This window comes from Erpetoichthys calabaricus, chromosome 5 (assembly GCF_900747795.2).
Source record: "Erpetoichthys calabaricus chromosome 5, fErpCal1.3, whole genome shotgun sequence".
Lineage (NCBI taxonomy): Eukaryota > Metazoa > Chordata > Cladistia > Polypteriformes > Polypteridae > Erpetoichthys > Erpetoichthys calabaricus.
The window spans coordinates 224,615,153-224,630,508 of record NC_041398.2 but is presented as its reverse complement, the minus strand read 5'-3'; positions in this window follow the sequence as shown (position 1 = coordinate 224,630,508).

Genomic DNA, 15,356 nt, shown 5'->3' with positions numbered 1-15,356 from the left:
TAATGTTAATTTCTAAAAAAGCTTTGGACCATTTCCCAAAGAGAAGGTGAAGAAAAATACTACACTATTTTGCTATTGAGTTATGGAGGGAGGAATCAGATTCATCTAATTGAGTAAGTTGAAACTATCATGTCATGTAATGTTCTAACATGCTTAACACCAAAATTGCAGATTTCCAGCTAGCACAGGACACAAGGCAGGGACAAACCCTGGACAAGTTGCCAGCCCATCACAGGGTGAACACACACACCCGACCCACACTCTGTCCATTTCAGTATCACCAGTTCACCAAACCTGCACGTCTTTGGACAATGGAAGGAAATGTAAGCACCCAGAAGAAACCCACACAGACACGGTGAGAACATAAAAACACCATGAAGGAAGGACCCAGATGTAAAGCCTGGTCTCCTTACCACAAGAGAGTAGCGCTACCACTGCATCACCGTACTGCCCAATTAAAGTGAAAATGACCTTTAGAATAGAAATGTGAGCCCTTATCATGGCTCCTTTAGCTTTTTCTTTTCCTTTTTGTTTTGACAATGATGTATATGACCTCCGCTCAGATCACTTTTCTCAATTGTGGCCTTTGAAGCCATTTAAGACAAAGCCTAATTAGAGCTGTGCCCTAAAGAAGCTATCTCCTTTTTGTTTAATCAGTTGTAATTATAGCTCTATCATTTAAATGTTGTTACATGTGTTATACAAGTTGAAATAAAGCTTCTAGCCACTATGCAATGCAGATACCATATGGGCTGCACTGGCATTGGAGCCAGAAGAGGGAATGGTTCCTTACCCAAACGGGAGGCTAATGGAAGGCAGACAGGCATCCCGGCCAGGGAAGAGAAAGGAGCCAGACCCAGAAGAGATGGCCAGACTAGATGGTCGGAAAGCCCACCAGAAATGGAAGCAGTCACTAGGGACTTTCTATTGCCCCTAGATGCTAGATGGCAGCAACCCTTCATACCGGCACCCGTTCAGGAACCATCAGTTTGTGGGTGCTGCAGGGAGACGCCCTCCCCAAAATACAGGACTTCCATATAACCCCTGGCATCGGAAGTACTCCCGGGTCCTCAATAAATGGGACCACACTCCCTTATCCAGGTGAGCCGGAGCCGGGAGGGCATACAGCAACACTCGACTCATGGAGGGCAGTGTGGTTAGAAGAAAAGGTATTGTGGAGAGAGAGAGAACCTGTGATTTATGTGCTTTTGCAACTTTGTGAAGTACCGTGTATAATAAACACACCGTTATTTGAACCTGGGACTCTTGGTGTGATCGTGTTTGGGTGGTTTGGAGCTCGCTGATGCCCTGGTTTCTATCACAGCAAGCATTAGATGATTAGCTCTTTGTCAGCGGCATCCAAGGTATGCTAACCTGCATTGTTAAGGTCATCCTGCTTAATTATCAGGGTGATGCATTTTAATTATTCTGAAGAGGTCTTGGTGTTCTTCTTGCACTCTAGTTTGTTCTAATTGTTTGTTAATTTAAAAAGCCTTGTAATTGTACTGAGCCAGGGTGGAATGGCAACAGTATTTCATTTATTAATAACAGCAGGAGATGACAGAGAGATGTAAGCCAAAAATTACGAGTGATTAAAAAAAAAGAAACAAGAGATCTAACACAGCTGAAATGCCAAAGCCAAAACGAGAACCACTAATGAAGAATTTGTTTAGCTGAGAGATTGTACACTACTAACACAGACACTGATTCAATGAATTTTTTTTTCCACAAACCCCAGCTTATGTAAATACCAATCATGAAATACCACAATGACAAAGTGCCCTAAACATATAATGGCAACGCCGCTGCGTGTTATGATTTGGTTTTCAATTAATTTTCTTCCTGGATGGTTATCTATCTTTTCTGGACTTTCTGTTTTGCTTGGCTATTTAACATGAGCTGAATTCGATTCTATTTTTTAGAATTTTTTCTGAAATGTTATCTGAAAGATTTTTTGTTTTCAAAAATGAAAGAAACAACTGGTTTAATTAATTACGACTTCACTTTGCCTACCCGATACAGCATACCCGATACAGGCCAAGTGCTTATAACAGAACATGCACAATGTCTGCGGTATGTGGAAGTGGGCGGTAACAATTCAAAGAGAGGAGTGGCCTTCCTAAGAGAAGAGAAGGGGTGTGTTTAAAACTCACAAGGGGTATGAACTTTTAAAACAAATGGAGAAGGAGCATTTTTTAACAAGCATAGTTGAGCAGCTTTTAGAAGAGAATGTGGCATTTTCCAGAAAACGTTTGCCGGAAATAAAGTCACGCATACCTACTAAACTGGCAACGCTTGTGTATGTTGTATGGCCAGGATGTGCTGCCATATGAGCGGGTGAATGGAGTCCACTGTTTTCACCTTGCCACAATCTGGCATCGGTTCTTTCTTGACTCTTTCTCTTTCTTGACTCCCGGTAGTGTAGTAGAGGAGTCCTCGACATGTAGGAAAGCATTCAGAGACGGTGACCCCAGTCTGTGGACTATCTGCCAGTTCTTTTAATGACATAATGGTGAACATGCAATGCTGAGCTACACCAACCACTTCTCTTCACTTCTACACTTCTACTCACTAGTCGCTCCTCCTAGGTTTTTAAAAAAAGAAATCAATAACCTTTATTAATACTCCCCCTAACATGAACTACTGCTTACAAAATTGAGACGCATGCTTTACTTTAAGGTGTTCTATAGGCCCTGATGATTCTGCTCCTTGGACAATGGGGTGGGAGACTTTTTTTTCCAATGAGAAGGATCACTCCTGACAGATGTTACATCATCTAGTTGCATTGCCACTTCACAATCACACAGAGATGTGATGTTGTTTATTTAAAAAGTGGTACGCATGTTTATATTCAGTTAAGGAAAAATATTTAGACTGTGATCACTGCACATGATGTCACTATACTACTTAAACAGAGACAGGTAAAGAGCCAACAGCACTGTAACTCTGGTCACACAGAATGTCATACCTATAATATTACATTTTGTGCAAAGCTGTAGGCGTGAAAGGTGCTTTATTCAAAATACTTGTAGACCTGTGATAAAATTATAAGGTATTTGATTCCCAGTGATTTTTATCATTAAACTCTCCATATTGCCTATATCTCTCTCTCTATATATATATACAATCCAACATCTGTCTGTCTGTATGTATGTCTGTTCACTTTTTACGAGAGAACTACTTAACGGATTTAGATCGGGTTTCTTTCTATAATTTGCTTGAACATTCCAGTTGATTTGGCGACTTCTCTTATTGTGCTAAATATCATACTTTGCTTGCGGGAGCGATTTATTCATACTAATCTGAGACAGTGGCTGCGGGCCGAGGGTAGGGGGAAGCATGACGTCAGGAGTGGAAAGCAGGGCAGGGCCTTCCTCACTGTCCTGTGTTCACTACTACATGATAGGAGCCATGGGGGACGGCTAGTATTTTATAGTTTGAAAATTATATTTAATTATACTTAAGGTGGCCCATTTAAGAGTACAAGATTAAAAGTGTTCAGGTTTTTAAACCAAACTCATAGTACATTGTGCACTTTTCATCAACTTAATATAAATAAGCGTACTACTTTAAAAATATACAACATCACATCTGACTCAAATTCAGTGGCCCTTAAGTGCAAAATACGGTGGCCTTTAAGAATAAGAATCTTGAAAGAGGTTGTATTTAATCTACCATGTGGGAAATGTCTTACAGTTGGGTGATGCCAGGGTATGACTGTTTGGTCTGACTTCTAAATGCAAGGCCAACCCAGTCAGTCAACCAAAGAACACGGAACATAACATCAAGCATTCTGGTGGCAATGTCATAATATGTGGGACAGGAGCTCCGGTTAGAAGGAAAGAAATTACAGAGATATTTTAAAAAGTGTTGGTTAAAAGATATTTTTACAGGAAAAAAGAAAAAATCTGGCATCAACAAAAGCTGACATTTCAGCAAGAGTGTGAATGAAGACTTAAAATTTGCACTTTGTCTTTCCCTAAACTGTTAAATAACTCTTCTACACGGTGGTGTGCTGGGGAGGCAGCATTAAGAAGAAGGACGCCACACGCCTGGACAAACTGGTGAGGAAAGCAGGCTCTGTTGTAGGCATGGAGCTGGACAGTTTGACATGTGTGGCAGAGCGACGGGCGCTCAGCAGGCTCCTATCAATTATGGAGAATCCACTGCATCCACTAAACAGTATCATCTCCAGACAGAGGAGCAGCATCAGTGAAAGACTGCTGTCAATGTCCTGCTCCACTGACAGACTGAGGAGATCGTTCCTCCCCTACACTATGTGACTTTTCAATTCCACCCGGGGGGGTAAACGTTAACATTATTCAAAGTTATTGTCTATTTTTACCTGCATTTTTATTACTCTTTTACTGTATCAGTATGCTGCTGCTGGAGTATGTGAATTTCCCCTTGGGATTAATAAAGTATCTATCTATCTATCTATCTATCTATCTATCTATCTATCTATCTATCTATCTATCTATCTATCTATCTATCTATCTATCTATCTATCTATCTATCTATCTATCTATCTATCTAAATAGTTTTCTGTAGGAAATCTTGCCTACAGCTATAGTAACTGGTACACAGAGAAGCTGCCCACAAAGAAATGTGTTGATCTATTTACGACTCACATTACTCATCAAACTCCTTCAGGACATTTAATGGTACAACTAGTGTGACATATTGATTAAGCTTATTGAATGGAGTACATCAATATACTCAATTTAACCTTTTTGCTGTCCATATAAATGACTAAGAGTTTTATTTTTAAAATGAGCTAAATTTCAAGGGTAACACTTTAAATAGTAACAAAAGAGCATTAAAGTATAAAGTCACATCATAAAATTTATGTTTAACATTTACTGCAAAGTTCAGTACTTGATTTCCACTATTCACATACAAAATTTTAAAATTTGAATTATGATATCCACTTACCTAACACTCACCCTAACCCTACCCCTAGCTTATATTTATTTGTTTGACCCGTTGAGGGCTGTCATGGCCACTTCTGTCATATACAGGAGTCACAAACATGGCAGCCACATATCAAGGCCATTGGATACAGGTGCAACATATTAAACATCCACCCATCCATCCATTCTACTTCCTAAGCCAGTTATCCAGGGTAGCTAAAGCCCAACCAGGTCATCACAGGGTGCAAGGCAGGAACAACACATGGGAAGAGTGCCAGTCCATTGCAGGATAAACACACTGAACCACCAGGGCCAATTTAGAAACTCCAATTTGCTCAACTTGAATGCCTTAGCACTGTGGGATGACACCACAGGACCTGGATGAAATTCATGTGGACATGGGGAGAACATGCAAACTCCACCCACAGAACACCCAGAAAGTGTACAAAGGTCTCCTCACTTCAGGGCTGCAACACTAGAACTGCATCATTGTTCAAACCCATAATAAACATTTTCACACATTTCAGATAACTATGACAGTCATCATATTTATTTGTTAATTTCATTCTCTTATTGAATTGTGCAGTGGGGTACACAATTAGGTGGGGTGGGGTATAAATTAGGTTACAGCAACAGTATAAGGTGCTGCAGTTACCTTGGGTTATTTAAACCACTTATAGCCACTCCCTCATTGTAGTGGCATTAGTTCCTGAAACTGAATTTAGTGGTAATAGACTATGAAATATTTTATATTTTGATTGTAGGTTTTTGAACTGGAGTGGCATGGTGGCTCAGTGGTCATGCTGCTCCATCACAACAAGGAAGCTGGGGTTCACATCCTGAATCCTCCCTGAATGGAGTATGCATGCTCTCCCTGTGTCTTCATGGGTTACCTCTGGGTGCTCCGGTCTCTTCTCACAATCCAAAGATGTGCAAGTAAGGTGGATCGGTGATGCTAAATTGGCCCTGGAGTGTGTGTTACTGCGTTTGTGCAGTGTGTTCACCCTGAAACGGACTGGCGCCCTATCCAGGGATAGTACTTGCCAGGTGCTTGCTGGGATAGACACTGGCCTCCCTGTAACCATACTCAGGATAAAGTAAGTTTAGAAAATGAATGGACAATTATAGAATTTTCAGTTAAATTAATATCTATATATATATATATATATCAGTGGTCTCAAAACGGCTGCAGTGGCTGCAGGTTTTCATTCTAACCCTTTTCTTAATTGGTGACCTGTTTTTGAGGCTAGTTAACTTCTTTTGAATTAATTTTAATTGACTTGCTTTCATGAAGACTCAGACCCCTTAATTCTTTCTTTTTTCTTCATTAGCAGCCAAACAATGACATACAAAATGAGCCAAAACATGACCAGCAAACTGTGTCCATCATACAATATCTGAACATAAAGAAAGATGAAGGTCTCAGGTCTGCTCTTTTCCTAGAAAAGAAAAAATTAACAATTTTTGAAATGTCTGCTATTGCACAATGAGAGAAGCAACAATCCATGGAATTAAAGAACGAGTTTAATTAACACAAGAATCGGCGCTTCATTAAGCAACTGACTAGAGTGAAATGGGTTAGAGTTTGAGGCCCTGACTTAGTTGGTCTTCTGTTGGCTCCCGCACTTCACATTTCATTTTTGTTTGGGGGCCATTTAAGGAAAGAAATGAAGCAACAAAGAGAAACACTGAGGGGGAACACACATCTTAAAAAGCAAGTCAATTAAAATGAAAGAAAAAGGAGTTCATTAGCTGCTAAAACTGGTCACCAATTAAGAAAAGGGTTAGAATGAAAATCTGCAGCTACTGCAGCCCTTTTGAGACCACTGATATATATATATATATATATATATATATATATATATATATATATATATATATATATATATATATATATATATATATGGAAGAGAAGGTCTGTGATACGGTTTGCATATTTGCAGTTGGAGATCCACAAAGGGAGAAAAAACGAATCACATATCATAAAATAGTTTTATTCCTGAGCTTTCAACCCCTATCAGGGGTCTTATATATATACATTTATAAAAGTGGCTTAAAGCTTGGGCACATGAGGTCTGCATCATCTTAGAGAGACCACCAGCTTGACTTTCCAAGATTAGAATGAGACATTTGTGACCACCAGAGGGAGGTCTGGGCAGACCACCCCAGTGATTTGTAGGGCTGTGACTGACCTGGAGGTTCTTCCAAAGGGGACGGAAGTAACCATGGAAGTAGTATGGGGATCCAGTATAAAAGAGACTGGTGGCCATTTGCATGGAATTGAGTGGAGTGTGGATAAGTTCAGTTGGAAGGAGAAAAGAGAAGAGAAGTGCAAAAGGGGAAGACAGGGTGTGTGTTTGTGTGGAGGTTTGGGGTTATGGGAAGAAAGTGGTACCTAGAAGAAAATCCACACACATGGTGAGAACATGCAAACTTCACACAAATACAACTTTGCCTTGGGATCAGAACCCACAGGTCCACAAGGCAGCAGCGCTAACCAGTGTACTTTCATCTTTCCATTGTTAAAACAAAAGAGAGTCAGGCCAAAGATTTGGAGCACCACCATAGCAACCCTGTCTGATGGCGGAATAAAGGAATTCAAAGAAAACAGCACAGAACTGTGCCAGAACAATGGCTTTGGCCATGATCATAAAGGGCTAATGGAAAGTCACTTCCCAGTGTGAGCTCTGATTTCCTCAGTTGTGGGTTCTGTAAAGAATGTCCACTTTGGGTGGATTTCGGGTTTTTATATTGGTCTCCCAGTAGAGGTGGGCTTTCTAAGTCAGAGTTGAAGTTATATCTATCATCTTATGGCTGGTGTCCTTCTGAATTGTGGGTGTAAAAGGAGATGGTGTTAGCGACGATAGGGTGGGAGCCCTGAAGATGTCCCATAAGGACTCCACCAATTCACTGATGCTTTGTTACTGCCTGCACTTTTTAATGTTGTCGATTAAAATTATTGTAACTAATATTGTTGTTTATTAAAATTTGAAGAGCTTTCATTTGACTAACTTTGCATAAACATTATTAAAAGAATCATTCTTTTAAGCATTCTTTAAATACCAGTAACAGAATCAAATTCCTTTTAAACGTCATAGACTGCACATTTACAATAAAACGCTACCTGATATGTTAGACCATGTAATCCTTCCCTTCTGTTTTCTGGCTGACTTCAAATACTGCAGTTTCTGACAATGCTGACTACCTGCAATTACCAGCCAATCAACTCCACATGTAGAGCAGAGACAGCAAACCGCTGACGTCTACTAATTTGGTCTCTAAGTGATTGTGCGACTGCAAGGTATACCTGCACTGCTCAAAACTGGCACACTCAGTCTCTTTGGCCATTGTTTTGCACTGAATTCATTCTTGGGTATCAGTCATGCTGAGGCAGGGATATTGCCTTCATCACCCTTAAATAAATATTAGTACAGCAGACTTCCATTGATTACTGAGTAACTCACACTTAGGCTGATGAAACGACAGGAAACGTCTGACTGCCTTTGCATGATTTGCTTTGCCAAAATTAGCCTCATGCAAATTACAAAGAGTGACAGCTTCACCATGTGCTCTGCTTAAAAGATAATATCCATGAGATCAGTCAGATCAAGAAAGCAGTGGGAGTGGTCCAGCTCTTGTTAGAAGGACAATGGTTAATTATGAAACATTCACTGTATATACAGTATTCTGTGATGGGCAGCACCTACATGCTCATCCATTGCCTGACCAGAACTCCAGGATGAAGAAAAGATGGAACAATTCCTGCCTTTGCTAACAATACAAAGAGTGTGTTGGAATCCTGGCTGGGATGGAGTAAGGACCTGTACCCAGCTGGGAGACCAATACAATAGAAAGACATAGGGAGACAACTGGACATGACTACAGTCTCCCCCGATAAGCTAGATAGCAGTGTCTCTGGGCTTCAGTACTCATAAGGGCACCTGCAGGGCATACTGGGAACTGTAGTGCTAATTGGGTTCTATGGGTGCCGCTAGGGGGTGCTGCTGGCACCCATGATCCCTACTTGGTGGGGCTTCCGCCTGACCCTGAGGCACTTCCTGTGGGCCAAGGAGTCACTCTGCCTCACACAGGTGGGTTGGGGATGAGTGGAAGAAGGACAAAGTTCATCTGGGAGGAGACAATGAGAAAAGAGGGAGAACGAGTGTTGTTTTTGTGTACTTGTCACAACACTCAGTGAGCCTATTCACCTGCTTATCAATACAATTATCTAATCAGCCAATCATGTCGCAGCAGAGCAGTGAATAACATCATGCAGATACAAGTCAGAAGTTTCAGTTAATCATCACATCAAACACCAGAACAGGGAAAAATGTGATTGCTGTGATTTTGACTGTGGCATGATTGTTGGTGCCAGACGAGCTACTTTGAGTATTTGAGTAACTGATGATCTCCTGGGATTTTCACGGCCAACAATCTCTAGCGGTAGTAAACAACAAAAAAAAAAAACAGTGCAATTGAGCATGTCAACAATTATTAAGAACCTCATCTTCTGTTTCTAGTTCATCAGCCTTGAGATCTATCTCTCAAGCTTTTCTTTGGTCTTTTAAAATAAATAAGTCAAGTATTACAAGACATGGTTCAAAACAAATTAACCCCCACCCATGAGAAAGAGTGAGTAAAACTTTAAGCAAGTTAAAAGAAGTAAATTGATAAATTAATAAATAATTAAAAATAAATAGAGTAAAAAAAGAAAAAAAGAGTCGAGAGAATCTGCTTTCTCAATTTAAATGCTTATTTTAGAATGTTATTGATTAGGTCCTGCCAGGTTTTGAAAAAGTTCTGCACAGATCCTCTAAGTGAGAATTTGATTTTTCCAATTTCAAATAGTATAAAACACTGACTTAGAATAGGTGAGTTGGGATTCTTCCAGTTGAGCAAGATAAGTGCTAATAGTTTAGTAAAGACAATTGCCTTTGTCCTTCTCCACTTTAAGCCCATCTGGGAGTCCACCAAACACAGCTGTTAGTGGATTAGGAGGGATTGTGACGCCAAGGATGTCTGATAGGCATTTGAAGATTTTGGTCCAGAATGATGTTAATTCGAAGCACACCCAAAACATGTGGACCAATCAGGCTGGAGCTCGATTGCAAAGTTCTCAGGTTGGATCTTGCCCTGGAAACATTTTGGACAATTTTAAATGAGATAGATGTGCTCGATATATAATTTTAAGTTGAATAATTGTATGCTTTGCGCATATGGAGCTTGAGTGGATTCTCTGCATTGCTGCCTTCCACTCCTTTTCTGAGATGTTGAATGAGAGATCCTTTCCCACTGTACTCTGGGATCTTTAAACCCGTGGATCTTTGAAAACAGAACAACATTCTGACCACAGCCCATACACATGTGATTTTCTCCTTAGGTATTTTGCTGCATTATAGCTCTTGGATTTGAGGTTTGAATCAGAGCCTGGTCCTTGTCTGTCTGCAGTTGGAATGTTATCTTTGGGTTTTTTGTTGATTTTTCTCATTAAGTTTTCTTCACACATTGCAAAAGTATATGTCAAGTGTGACAAAATAGGGGCGCTTTAACATGTCCCTGTACCAAGAAAATAGCAGAATATATGATGATGATAATAGATGTTGGAAGGGTAACTTATTACTCCAGCAGACATGTAAAATTTAGGGTATGAATGGAAGGAAAAGCAGAACTTAAAAAGATACAGAAAAATAAAGACAATGTCCTCTGTTGACCTTACGAAAACAATGAAGGCTAATTAGTTACGACAGAACTTGGTGTGCTCCCTCCCCAATCCACTGGCCTCTTGTTACTCTTCACCAAGCAAGCCTTCACCTCTGCTCTTCACTTGCGCTCCACAGGGCTATGTACTGAATCCTCTGCTGTGCTACCTCTATATATTGTGACCGCTGCTGCAGGGGGACGTGGCCAACCTTCAGAAACCCCCTCTTAAACAGTATTTCGATGGGAAACAAACACACTCTTACAGCTCCTCTTTGCAAGATCAGCTGCAGGCTTGCTGGCTTGCCGTGTGACGTGCTCCTCACTTGAGTCTTCGAACATTTAAAAGACCAAGCTGCGGCCATTCTCACTCTTTTGTTTCTCTTCCCCCAGACTTCTTCTGCTCCAGGTGCTGCTTCCGAGTTGCTGTACCCCTTTGTTGAAGAAGACTTTGTGTTCTTTTGAGCAGGAATTGGGGCCAATGCGTCAAGTTTGACAGCTGTTCCTCTGAAAGAGACTTGTGTTTGTATCTGCCTGAACAGCAATAAAGTTTCTACTCCTTGGAAAACCTTCTGCTCTCTCTTGTGCAACTTTGTGATCTAAGCTTGACAATATATATACAGTTGACCCTTGATATACGACCAGCCTGACATGCGAACAACTTGATTTACGACCAAAATTTTTATTTTCATTTACGACCAACATCTTGCGTTACGACCTGAATGCAGTCACGTGTATCCGCTTGCGCGATTGTAAACAAACAGCCGAGAGCGTTAATAAGCGTCAGTCGTACTGATACAGATGTGTTTGTGGACGTAATTCATGTGTTTGTGGACGTAATTTTGGTCAGTGCAGTGATTTATCTATATATGTAATTCACTAAGACCATGGCAAGCAAGACACATAATTGCTAAGGAAGGAAGAGAAGGTAACGAAGGTAAAGAAAGTGATCACAATCAAAACGAAGAAGGAAATTGTGTGGAAATATGAGAGAGCTGTTCGTGTGACCAATCTCGCAAATATGTACAGCATGTCGAAATCCACCATCTCGACAATTTTACAAAGAAAAGATTTGTATAAGGAGGCTCCTTCTGAACAATAACCACCTTCTGTTTCATTCTCCTCCTCCTCCCTTCCTGCAGCCCAAAGATGTCAAATTAAATGGTGAGTACAGTATGAAATTGTTGTTTCTGGTAGGCTAGGCACTTTTTATAACTTTTTGGTTAAAAAATTATTGGTGTTTTGGTAAATTATGCACATTATACAACCCTTTTTTATTATGAAAAGGTTAAGTAAGTGTTGCAGTGGGAGGTTCAGAACGCATTATGGGTATTTCCATTATTTCTTATGGGAAAAATAGTCTTGACTTACAACCAACTTGAGTTATAACCAGCCCTCGTGAACGAATTAAGCTCGTAAGTCAAGGGTCCACTGTATTGTAACAAGAAGAGACACGAGACATGGCAAAGGTTTGGGGCAGCCACCCGTATAATCTGTATCCTGGCTGCAAAAGTAAAAGTTTGAATGTAAGTCAAGTTTACAAGACAGAGTCCAAAACAGAACTGAATTCCAGAGGAAGGGAGTGAGGCTTTATAGGAAGTCTGGGGGAAGTGATGTCGTCCTCGGGGCTGGGACCAGAAGTGGCATGTCCCGAGCTGAGGCAGTGGCTCCTGGTGGGATTTCCCGGGATAGGTCTGCAGGGAACTTAGAAAGAGTGTTAGTGCACCCCGCCACCCCCTGGGTAGATGTGTTACCATTATTTTCCAAGCCCTTCAGCTGCCTCCTATTCACATGTGTGTTACAATATATATATATATATATATATATATATATATATATATATATATATATATATATATATATATATATATATAATGAGTGCATGGTTGCACATGATTCTAACATTATTTTCCAGTTTTCCAATGACACAGCTGTGATGGAACTGATCACCAACAAAAATTAGCAGTTTTACCTGAATAAATTGGAGAGTCTGTCTTATTGAAACAACCTTCTCCTGAATGCCAGCAAGACAAAGGAGCTGATTGGGGACTTTGGGAGAAAACAACAGAGGAACCACCTCCCACTCAGTATTAAATACACTCTGGTGGAGAGGGTGTACAATTTGAGATACAAAGGACCAAACCTGACAGCCCAGCAGATTGAATCCTTGGTGAAGAAAGCACAACAACGTCTTTACATTCTCAGATGTCCCAGTGATTTTAGGCTGCCCTCCCTGATACTAAAGAACTTTTAAATATCCACAACTGAAAGTATCCAGACAGGAATTATCATGGCCTGGTGTGGACGAGCACGTAGCAGGACCTCAAGGTTCCGCAGAGTCGTGTGGTCAGCTGAACGCATCGCTTGGTGTGCACTCCCTAACTTCTAGAACATCTAACAATGTCAGACCAGGAAAAGGAAAGAAACTTATCGGATATACCAGCCATTCCAACAATGACCTTTACTCTGCTCTGCCATCAGGTAAAGAATATTGTTGCCTGCAGAGCAGTCCTGAGAGACTGAGGAGGAGCTTCTGTCCACAGTCCATCCAGTACCTAAATGAAAACAGTGGCTGGAGCAACATGATACCCTATTGTCCATTTCCTTAGAGTAAGTTATTTATTACTCATTTATTGTAATTGTAATATAATGCATTCTATTGGAGTCACTTAACGTAATGATTTTTATTTTAATTTAAATGAATAATTGTGGTGGCGCAGTGGGAGACCTGGGTTCGCTTCTCGGGTCCTCCCTGCATGGAGTTTGCATGTTCTTCCCGTGTCTGCGTGGGTTTTCTCCAGGTGCTCCGGTTTCCTCCCACAGTCCAAAGACATGCAGGTTAGGTGGACTGGCGATTCTAAATTGTCCCTAGTGTATGCTTGGTGTGTGGGTGTGTTTGTGTGTGTCCTGCGGTGGGTTGGCACCCTGCCCAGGATTGGTTCCTGCCTTGTGCCCTGTGTTGGCTGGGATTGGCTCCAGCAGACCCCCGTAACCCTGTGTTCGGATTCAGCGGGTTGTAAAATGGATGGATGGATGGATGAATAATTGTTAACTGTTTACTGACTCTGTATATTCTTTAATGCACAGTGTTTTAGCCAAGCAACTAAGCATTTCATGAAATCTTGTAATGTGTGTAAAATTCTCACCAACTATGGGAAAGCCTAGTATGTCACATGTTTCAAGTGTTTGGCAAATTGAAAAAATGATCTTGCCCCTAAAATTAACGATCCTGAGTTTCACACGTACACAATATTGCTTTTTCATGAATCAACAACATCTGCCATTTAAATCTCACAGTTGCAGCATTTAAATCATGTGATCATAACCCAACTCATTGGTCAGTGGAGTTGCTAGGTTTTTGTCTTGCAGTATGTAAAATATCATATACATACAGTATTAGCTTCATCCATCATGCTATGACTGGAATGAAGACATATTTGGCCATCACCACTACTTTTTAACATCAGGAAAGACCTAAACTCCATAAACTAAAACAACTCAATTTTGAAAAAAAATAGGTTTTTCTATTGCACGCGAGAATTGTATGTGATACATAAAATTTGATTTTTTTAGTAGTTGGTGACATGCTGTAACTAGGGGCTGAGCCTCTTCTTCATAGACCAGAGAAGATCCTGGCCTGCTTTATGGGTCTTTTGGAGACCTCACTTGCCATTTTGTTATTTTGTGTATTGCTACATCATTACAGTCAGCTATTAATGTCCTTTCTGGGATGTGTGATCTCAAGCTGTTCAGACACTGGTTGCTCACTCACCATGATGCAAGTTAACTAGTGACTCTGAACTAGCCCTTTGTATGTGTGTGTCCCCTGTAATGCACTAGCACCCAGTTCACGGTTGAGTCCTATCTTGTGTTTAGTTGCTTTTGGTTGGTTACCAGTCACCAAAACTTTGAATTGGGCATGGGCGTACAATAAATGGATGACCGGATAATTAAATGCAGCATTCTTAGCAAAACTTTATCGTCAGAATCAGTTGACTGCTGGCACAGCAAGCCATCCCGCATGTGGATCTGAAAGTGTTAATATGCTGCCCAGACCCAGCCTTTTTCATTTGAAATTAAATTATAAGTCTAAAGCAATTTCACAGTCCCTGCTGAAAGAATAATTATTACCCATTTAATAGGTATGCAAATTTTCTATGGAGTCATTTCTTTTCACGAGTTTTCTAATAAAGTAAATTAGAAAGTGAAGAACTCTTTCTCCTGATTTTAGAAAATTATGGTTATGCCAGGCACATCGTTTGCAACATATACTAATACTTGCAATTCCAACATTGCAAGTCAACCAAGTGAAAGTGGAGCCTTACATCGGACGTGGTATAGAAGATGGAAGAGGCTGCCATGAGGAGAATCCTGTAGAAAAAGCAATTCCATTATGTGTTGCTGGCACTTAGCTATCATTTTCTAATTATCTAGTAAAAATGCCTATTAAGGCTGCACTGCAAGGAGGTGAGGATGGGGGGTTATCATCAATAAGATAAATGCCTTCTGTTTTACTAATTCTGCTACATCAACACGTGAAAAAAAAGCACATGACAACAGTTCACATAATTGGATGTATTTTTCCTGTTCATGAATTGTGAGAAAGTAATCTGAAAAGTCCAATGTAATGCACTGCTCAATCTCAGAAAGCAGTCCTAATTGAAAAGCACTTTTAAAGTGGTCCACTGACATGTTGACATTTGCAAGGTCTTACAAGATATGACCGGGGGCAATTACAGTGCCTAT